Source organism: Aptenodytes forsteri, unplaced genomic scaffold (genome assembly GCF_000699145.1).
Source record: "Aptenodytes forsteri isolate BGI_AS27 unplaced genomic scaffold, ASM69914v1 Scaffold65, whole genome shotgun sequence".
NCBI lineage: Eukaryota > Metazoa > Chordata > Aves > Sphenisciformes > Spheniscidae > Aptenodytes > Aptenodytes forsteri.
Window position 1 is genome coordinate 1,330,352 of NW_008795127.1, and position 9,867 is coordinate 1,340,218.

At 42.8% G+C, this 9,867-nt stretch overlaps 1 long non-coding RNA gene across 1 annotated transcript; it reads right to left on the reverse strand.

Moving 5' to 3' along the window:
- Window positions 1-4,994: 4,994 nt before the first annotated feature.
- LOC109279413 lies at window positions 4,995-9,867 on the reverse strand. The gene is made up of 2 exons (XR_002086160.1): window positions 9,819-9,867; window positions 4,995-5,830 (listed from the first exon to the last, which is right to left on the reverse strand). It is a non-coding gene; the product is annotated as an uncharacterized LOC109279413 (long non-coding RNA).

Here is a 9,867-nt window from a genome sequence, read left to right on the forward strand (position 1 = left end):
GTGCCTGAGCCGCGGTGGGCCGGCCCGGACTCCACCAGCGGCGGAGCACGGCGGGGAAAACTTGCTGCTGCTGCTGCGTGGTAGCTTCCCCGGCGCAGCAGAGCTGTTTGCAGGAAGAGCGAAGCACGCGTGGGGGCACGCTGCTTCCCCGGCAGTGGCTCTGGCTGGCAGGAGGCGCGGCCCCGCGCCCTCTTCTTCTCGTAGCCACTGGGCTTCGGGGTGCCTCCTGACGCACGGGCTCAGTCAGGGAGGCGCTCACCTGACAGAGCTCCTGTCCCTGCCCGAAAAGGCTTTCCTTCCTTCCCTGCTCCGCGGAGAAGCAAAGAGGCCAGGTGGAAGTATCTTGTTGCATTTGTCTGCACCATGCAGAAGTTAAACATCAAACGCAGGAGTCTGATGCATATCCAAGTGACAGCACAAAGGCTGATCTGGCACACAGTACAAATATCACGCTTCTCCAGCGCAGCAGCCCCTTACGCACACCCTGCTGTGAGTGCAGGGCATACCCCTGGTTTCCCAGCTCACTTGGACCTCCTCGGAGATGGACGGCACCTCTGACCAGTGAGTGCCACCAGTGTTACCCGCCCACTCGAGGCACATTCTCATGCTTACGCTCCCTGATACTACGCAAGATGCTGCTGCCTGCAGCAATCATGCATGTAAGTACTAGCCACGCTGATAAACTGCATTAATTTCATAGGCAGTGCTGTTCTTGCCTCTAGTATGCCAAGCAAGTAACACGTCACCGTCCTTGACTCCATGGAATTAAGCCTTCTGCTGCCCTAGGACATGACAGGAGGGCACTGGCAGAGATCCCCAAAATAACATCAAGTTCAGGCATCTCAGGCCCGAGATTAATGTGATTAATGCTCCCCTCACCCAAACAGCACCCAAGCAGCCCAGAGCCAATGCCTCCTTCGGGTTCATGCTCTCTTAGTACTTATGAAGCTCCTGCGGTGAGCCCAGGTCTGCTGAACTAGCAGCGTCTTTCTTTTTGGCCAAGCTACAGGCACGTGGCCTATATATAGGCACAGCACAGTTTGCAAATCCCGCTGGTTTCCAACATCTGCCATTCTTCTTCCAGCAACATCCTCACGGTGACATCTTTTCAGCCGTGTTAGACCTCTGTGCTAGGCAGAGGAGACCAGCGCGCAGGGCGGGCAGTAGCTCTGTGCGGAACTAGCTATGACAGCTCTGACTGCTTCACACAAGAGCTTTGAAAGAGTGCACAAAGGGCTGACAAACCACCCGGCTTGAGCTGTCATTTTGGTTGCTGTCTCAGCCACTTGAGCTACTTGAGTGTCCTTCTCTCTTTTCTCCCATAATTCTTCACGTGATCAGCTATATGTATGTGGGAAAAAAGAGATTTCGGATTAAAACGCTATCAAAGAACCCATCCCAAAAGAAACAACTAAACTAGGGCACAGCTCTATGAAGTTCTCTGGTTTTTTGGTTGAGAAACTGTAATGAAATCCCAGTGTCCCAGTTTCATCTGCTAAAAAGGATGTATCTAAGGCTTTATGAAGCTAACGTTTCGTGAGCTGTCATCCCTCTGCAGTGCAGGTAGCACCTGCAGTACAGCCTGAAGACGGCAGACAAACTTGTGTAGACAAGCTGAAGCTTGTGCAGTGACTGATGTGGGTTTTTCTTTTTTGGCCCTAAAGATTGCACTATAGCACCTTAGCAATTTGGGCTGGTTTTCTCTGCGTGTGGACAAAATTCTCTCGCTTGCAGTTTATGGTCAATGTTGGTCTTCAAATTTGTTAACAGGAGAGAACACGTCAAAAATCAAACTCATCCTGACTATAGATGGCAATAAGCTGATGTGACATGATCTAGTGATCCAGAGACTGAGGGGAAAAAGCACATATTGAGAGTTTTAATGCTGTCTCTCTCTTTCACTAGCTTTATAAGTTGCAAACTGCAGAGAAAATAACAGCAATGTCTGCTTTGTAGAATATTTTTTTAAGCTTTTCTTTCAGCTAAAATGTGCATTTTTGCAGTTTTGCATAATGGATAATATGCCACACTCTTTGTCCATTTAACAACAATTAACTTGTACTTGCGTGCCTTCTAGATGGTTCTGTTAGTTGCCACTGCCACAGGAAAGGTATTGCCATTAGCTAGGTTATGTGTTTTTAAGAAAATATTGTCATTTATGCTCGTTACCCCTGCACCTCCCCCCATTTTAAATCTGCTGGCAGGAAGTATCCATTTTTAGGCTGTGATTAATTCCACTTCTCTTCCCTGCATGCATTTAAACCTGTGCAATTTCACCGACCCCCTGTGATTACAGGAAGACGGTTACTGCACGTGGCTGAGCTAGGATACTTGCCACTGCAGAGCTGGCCCGAGCGGAGGAGTGCTACCAGCACTTGCACGTGACTGTTCGGAGATACGGCTGGCCTTTTGTAAGTGACAGCAGAGGTTTCCGTCTGCACGGCAGACACACTCACATACGAGCGTTCAGAAAAACGGGTTTTATGTTGATACCTGGCAATAGTTTCGAATACGTTGTAGGCTAATTTGAAGATGGCACACGACAGTTTCTGAGCACGACTGCCTGTTGCTAAGGCAATGGAAGTTTGAGTTGTCACTGATGGTCAAGTAACGTTAATTGTTAGGCCCCAGCGGACTGTGAAACTATGTGTTTTAAATGCCACTGTCGGAGATGAATCACATTGGGCAAAAGACACTTTGTCACTATAAGAAAGCCGACCTAACCAATGTTTGCCCGCTTTTCTAAATCCTCTGGTGTTTTACATTTTAACTGCAGTCTAAGAGACAAACTATATTCAGTCAGACGCTGCCCGTAGTTTGACAATAGCCCTCCACCCCAAATCCTTCCTTAGTTTGGAGCAGAAATGTCACATTTCTGTTTATTATCTTGGGGAAGAGGATGGTTGAGAAGCTAGGGATCTATTAATCTTGTTTAACCAATTAATTTTTCTCACAATTACGACTGAATAATAAAGCAAATGTAAACTCTGTCAGTTCTTGGAAAAAAGTGTATTTCAGTCATATGTTAGTAGTATAGAATAATACTCATTTTTGGTAACCTGAAGTAAGTGGTGGCACTGAAAAATTTGCATAGCAGCAGCACCCCTAAGAAACACATAATGCAGGTGACTTGGTGCTACAGAGTTATTCTGAAGATATGAAATTACTCTCCAGTGCTATTTGCAGTGACTTTTCAGTTGCACTAGAGATTAATCGTTTGTAATAGGTTTGGATAAGCAGATTCCAAAGAGAAAAAAAAAAAATCCACGCTAGGAGGGAAATGAAACGAGGCTTCCTCCTGTTTGGTGTGGAGTTTTAATGACGTATGCCAAAACTCTCAAGTTTTCAGGGGAACTCTGAAATTCATAAATGGAAGCTATAGGCATGTAATTACCCCATTTCTGCATACGGAGTGGAATTCATTTCACCGACATCTGTGACAGCAGACCTGGGCTCCCCTTACAATCAATGGAGACATTTTTAGGGCAAGACCTATTTATACTAAGATTCTCTCTCATTTGACATATTTGGCTGGATGACTCCCACCTTTATTTCCTGAGGTGGAAAGGAAAATTAACATCCACATACGGGAGAGTATTATGAATGTTTTAAACCATCAACCACTGAAACTTCCTGCAGGTGCACTGCCTGCCCTCATTTCACAATCTTGATTACAAAGGTGCGATTGTGTATGTTTGCTCCCCACAAGAGGAAGAAGAATGTGTTTTTCACATGACCTGTGCTGAGTAGCAGAATCACAGACATGCAGGATGCATGTTGGCATGTAGCTCAGGTAAGAGCACATAAAAAATCCTTTGTTTATTGTGGGCAAAAGGGGCTCAGTTCTTTTCCATTAAAGTCACCTGGATTCTTCCATTTACTTGAATGGAAGAGGATCAAGCTTCAGGGCTCAAGACAGACAATAAAGATAGTTGCCACACATTTGCATAAGATTAACTCGTTACCATTCCTCACCTGGCTTCCCTAAACATCTGCACAATTCCCAAGTTCAATCACTCGAGCATGGTGATTGAATGGCTCTGGAGCCAGAAAGCAAATCCACCGGTCGTTTATACTTTAAAACAGTAGGTGAGGAAGAAGGGTCACTGTCTGAAAGCTGTTTCCTGGAGAGGAAAACAGGGACGTGTTACTTCAGCCATGAGTGGACAGATCCGTGTTGTAAATGACAGGGAATGATCCGTGTGGCTCTACCCATCACAGCAGCCAGATGCTGCTCCTCAGCTGGTTAGCAGTGTCCCGCTCCACTAAGGAGCTGCAGTTCCTATACCAGCCAGCATGCTCCATAGCACCTGTGAGAAGTTGCTGTTGTCCAGCTCCCGCTGACTTCCAGAGGGCATTCCGAACAGAGCGGATGCTTTCAAAAAGGAGCAGTGTGGTTCTGCTCAAAACAAAGCGACAATATGTCAGTATGCTCTGATGGAAGCAATGATGTCATATAAAAGTGAATTCCTTAACATTTCCTGCCTTGGGTCTATCAACTTATAGAATCATAGGATAGTTTAGGTTGGAAGGGACCTCTAAAGGTCATCTAGTCCAACCCCCCTGCCGTGGGCAGGGACATCTTCAACTAGATCAGGTTGCTCAGAGCCCCGTCCAACCTGACCTTGAATGTTTCCAGGGATGGGGCATCCACCACCTCTCTGGGCAACATGTTCACCACCCTCAGCGTAAAAAATTTCTTCCTTCTATCTAGTCTAAATCTACCCCCCTTTAGTTTAAAGCCATTCCCCTGTGTCCTGTCACAACAGGCCCTGCTAAAAAGTTTGCCGCCATCTTTTTTATAAGCCCCCTTTAAGTACTGATAGGCTGCAATAAGATCTCCCCGAAGCCTTCTCTTCTCTAGGCTGAACAACCCCAACTTCTCAAAACACTTTTGGCTACAGACATGGAATTAGAGTATGGAAGCTGAATGGGAAGAACTGTGAGAATAGATAAATAGTTATTACAAAACAAAGCACTCAGTAAACTTAGTATGCACACTTTACTCCATTTTTCACTCCGCTCGTGGTGAGATAAACAGAACCCATCAGTTTGAAGAAAAAAGATGATCTGCATATTGCAGCTGCCTTCTTTTCCCTACGTTAATACAAGTTAATACAATACACTAATTTGGGCGCAGGAAGAAATTTTCTTTTAGTGCTTATTGGCAGAAAACTTGGAACTTCTCCAGTTTTTGAACAGATGTTTGCATTTGGATGAGGAAGAACATACATCTCCTGATCAGTGTGGGATGTTTGTTACTTGGTGCTAGAGAGTTCTTTGATACAGCTGAAGATGAGGCTAGCTGGGAAAAAAACACATGCCAGTGTTTTCAGGAAATGTACCAGTTTGGTTTACCACCTTATTGAAATGATCTGATGTTAGCCCATGTCTTATTTTTAGGTGTCCTACACACTTGTGTAAATGAAAGAGAAAAATAATAATGGTTGTTTCCATATGATTTGTGTTCCACCAGATAAATCAAGCTTAATATTTAAGGAAAATCAAAAGCAATGACATCAGCCATTACAGGGAAGTATCTTTTCTGGATGACCTGATGTTAGAGAAGTTTTCAAGAATAGCTTACCCAGACAAACATGCTACTACCTCTGTAGCTCTAGCAAGGATAGCCTCTTCCTGGAATATCGCCTATACGAATGTCAACTATGGCCTTTCTATATGACCTTCCTATGGCCTCTAGCTTTCTTCAGTTGACTTTTTAAAAAGCCCATCTGGCTTCTACTCAGTCTTTCTTTTCTTTGCGTTTCTTTTCTTGGTATCTTGGCAAATTCTTCATCCTCTTCATCCCATGGAAACCAGAGAAGCATCCCTGCCAAGAAATAGATCTCGTCAAAAATCCATTCTCTTCCATTTGCTTAAAAGAAGCACTCTCTTATCATCCTTCGAGCATTTCCACTAAATGCTAAGTAGGTCTTTCAAAATTACAGCCCCTTATGGATTTGGTCTCATCAATAATGCTGCTTTTCATTATTTTTTCCACAGGCTGAAACTCTTCCTGGGCTGTCAGTGGAAAGCTGAAAAAAATCTAACCAACTTGTGTATTGTTAGGTGAAACAGGACAGGAATCAGCTATGATTTGAGGATGTAAAATCAGGATTACGAAAGATGAGAGGTAAAACTGCAAATGGCAAAAATAAGATTTGGACTAAATATCTGGAAATATTTTATCATAGTAAAATCTACAATATAATGAAATAATCTTTCACAAGAAGAAGGGGAATACTCTGATTGGGATTCTTCAAAACTATACTGGGAAATGATAAAGAAACAAAACTGTTGGGATCTATTCTCTATGAAAAGTGGGGGTAGTTTAAAGATGTACAAATAAATCTAAATAAACTGAATATATGACTTCTGTGTATTATTTACTCTTGGAAGACAACCAGTGAGGCGGGTTTTAGGCAATACACCTTAGTAACACATTCCTGATACCACTGTGAACGTCAACCTCAAGTTGACAATTCTCCGCTTAGTGGAGAGGATTGGTGGAAATGCACGGTCATTCTGCCTGCCCATCTCTACAAATACCAGGGTTTTGCTCTACTATACTTCTTCTTATCTCCAGCTTATTCTCACAAGCAGCCACTGAAAGAAGAGACATAGTTGGGTCGCACAGGCTATCAACCTGCAAACTTGAGTCCAATACATCGAAATTCTCCAGTGCTTGCTCCTAGCCATTTTGAGGCATGATCAAACCAGAGAATTCAGCCTGCTATTCTTGCTTTTCTGCCTCCTAAGCTTCAAACATGCAGCAAACTCAGGCTTCTTTTTCCTAGAGAAATCTGGTCTAACGTTACTGCTGCATTCTGAAGACTACTCAAAATTTAAATCTTTATTTTGGTGTTTGAAAGCAGCAGACAACATTTAAATTCAGGAAACGTTAGCTGATCTCTGCTGTACCTTAGATACTGCTTCCCCCATAGTGATAAACAGCAAGTTTTTAGCACAGAAACCACCCGTAAGAAATGTTATGAATTATTCTAAAAAGACTTTCTTGGCTATTTCTTTACCAATGGTGCACACATAGTTTCTTGTTGGAAAAAAAGTGATGCCAAAATGTTATTTTTTAAATTAACATTTAATTGTAGTTAACATTTAATTTTAAATAACATGTTAATTTTTAATGAACATTTTTGCTTTATTTTTCTGCTCTGGGGGGGAAATCTCTATTTCTCAGCTTTATTTCTTCATGTGATGGCAGAACAATACAGCCATTCAAACTTACTATAAGCAGAAACACAACCCCTCAAAACAGCCAACATCTTTCTAAAGAATATTGTATCACTCATATTAATCCAGGTCCTTTTGCACTGGTATACAGGTAGTGCTTTTTGCCTGTACAGTAAGTGTTATCTGTTAATATTATATGAAAGAATTCAATTGACAAGGCTTCAGTTACTCAGAAGTGACAGCAATGAACACCATACAATAAAGTTTCAGCAGTTTACTGCCGATGGAAGTGAAGGTAACTAGGTTATTTTCACTTTCTGAATCTATTTGTGCAAAAATGAGACAAGTAGCATAAAATGATCTGAGGCTTAGCTTTGTTAATCTGAGCTGTTACAACACACAAAACAGAAGCAGCTGGTTTTACTGGCGTTACAGATTTTAAGATGAAGGTGTCCTCTTAAGAACATGAACACACTGTGTGGCAGACTTCCTGTTTTTTTGGCCAGAGTGACATCAGTGTAAAAAAGAATGTTTTGAACGTACTGCCTACAACTTTGTTTTCATTCATTTTTATGAACTTGCCAACGCATTGCTGACTCGGGCAAAGCCATCCGTCTATAGCTACAATTACTCAACATCTTAGACGTAGACATGAAAATCACTGTCATGTAGGATACCAGCTTAGCAGCTGCATGAGTTGAAAGTTAAGAATGTGTTTGAATACTTTCGTGAACTGGGATCTTAAGAAAATAATACTTGCAGACTGCCATCCCGAGAGATGCTGATCTGTGGGCTGGTCAGATAGTCAGAGAGGTTCAACACACTAATTTTGTCATAGGACTAGCCATGGAGCCATGTGGCACAGATCACGCATTCACAGAATCGTAGAAAAGAAGTAGGCTGGAAGGGATCCTCTGGATGCCATCAAAGCAGAGCCAGCTTCACAGCCAGATCAGGTTGTGCCAGGCCTCAACCCATTAGGCCCCGAAAATATCCACGAATGGAGACTATACAACCTCTCTGCGCAACCTGTGCTGCTGCTTAACCACTACTCTAGATCATGCCATCCTGAAATGTTATCTACAGCATTAGTATGGGTATTCTTTTAGTGCTGGCCACTTACCTATAGGTAGGAATGTAAGACAGAAAGGTTTTTTGGGGTTTGGATTTTTTTTTTTAATTTTACCCTTGAATTCAGTAATCTCTGATGCTGTTTTTTCTAAGTTTGCCAGATGTCATATTTTTCCCCACTTTTTTTTCAGATTCCTGAAATATAAATGCAACATACTTCAAAATGTACAGGTCTCCTCAGGATGTTGCAAGACTTCACAAGATTCTTTTTCCTGACGCTTACCAATTATTATTCATGTAGTAAAGATCAGAAAAAAGTCTGAAAGAGAGGTGGGGATGAAATCTCAACCTTTTAGTAATTCTGTTTTATGTCAATCTCCCAATAGGAAAAAGTATATAGCTAAAAAGTGTATTTCTACTTTTGTTTCCTACTATATTTGTTGTGGCCAACATTTGATACAAATTCTGCCTTCAGGAAGACAAGATACTCTGTCAAAATTGGGAGATTTCTTGGCAGGCGAGCACATTTTAAAAGGCTAAGCTTCTTTGACACCTTATTTAAAATTCTCTGAAACGATTCCTCAGGACAAAATGCCACTCAGCTTCCCTAAGTAATAGTGTATCACAAATCATATTGCTCTTCTTTAAAGCTAAATAAGGTAGCTCTTATTATGGGCAAGAACAGTCTAAACTGCTGCTTCTTACAGTTGGAGGATATGAATTAATTAGATGCCTCACCCTATCAACTGCTACAGTGAGAAAAGCTTGACTATGGAGCACGCTCTTGTGTACCAGACAGAAACTTCCCTTCTGTGCACATAGCCTGTCACTATGCTATTGGTACAAACCTCATCTCATGATGAAAACTGCTCTTCAGAAATAAATCGTTGCAGATATAGCTCACAACAGCATTTGGGAGAGAAATATGCAAGCCATCTGCAAACAATTTAATGTGCATATACATTTTATTGCAACAAAAGTCACTCGCGTTCCCCTCCCATCAGACACAATGCCTTTGGAAAGGTGCATTTCGAGAGATTTAGTACCATCAGTGCTGACAGATTATTTTGTATGCCACAATATTCCATGAAAACGAGAGGACGGTGCAAAGGGTAAGGTTTCAGCATCAAATGTAAAACTTCTGCACTTTTCTACTTGCTCAAATATATTTTGCATTATCTCCTGAAAATGTGGGAAGGTTTAGGATTATGACTGAAAATACAGTGCAGAGTTTCACAGCCTATGCAGGGAACAAGTGTAATCCGTGACAGCCACAACACACCCTCGAGATAAACTCCTCAGTCTCCAGGGACCGAGAACGTTTTGGGAAGAGCGAATAAACACGGGGGGACTGACCGAAGAAGGGGGTTAATCAGTGCTAATAAACACACCCTAGGAGAGCAAGAGGAGGCACGCCTGAGGGGCCCTCGTGGATCTCTCTCCCCCGAGACCCTCGCGGTCCGCAGGGCCAGGTCACAGCGCCGCTCCCCGCCCTGCTAACAACCCTGCAGCGCCAGAAGCTAACTGAAAACTGGAGGTAGGACGGGACTACTCACACCTGGCGGTCATTTCTGCTCTCTCCACCTTCACCTCACACAGGTGCAA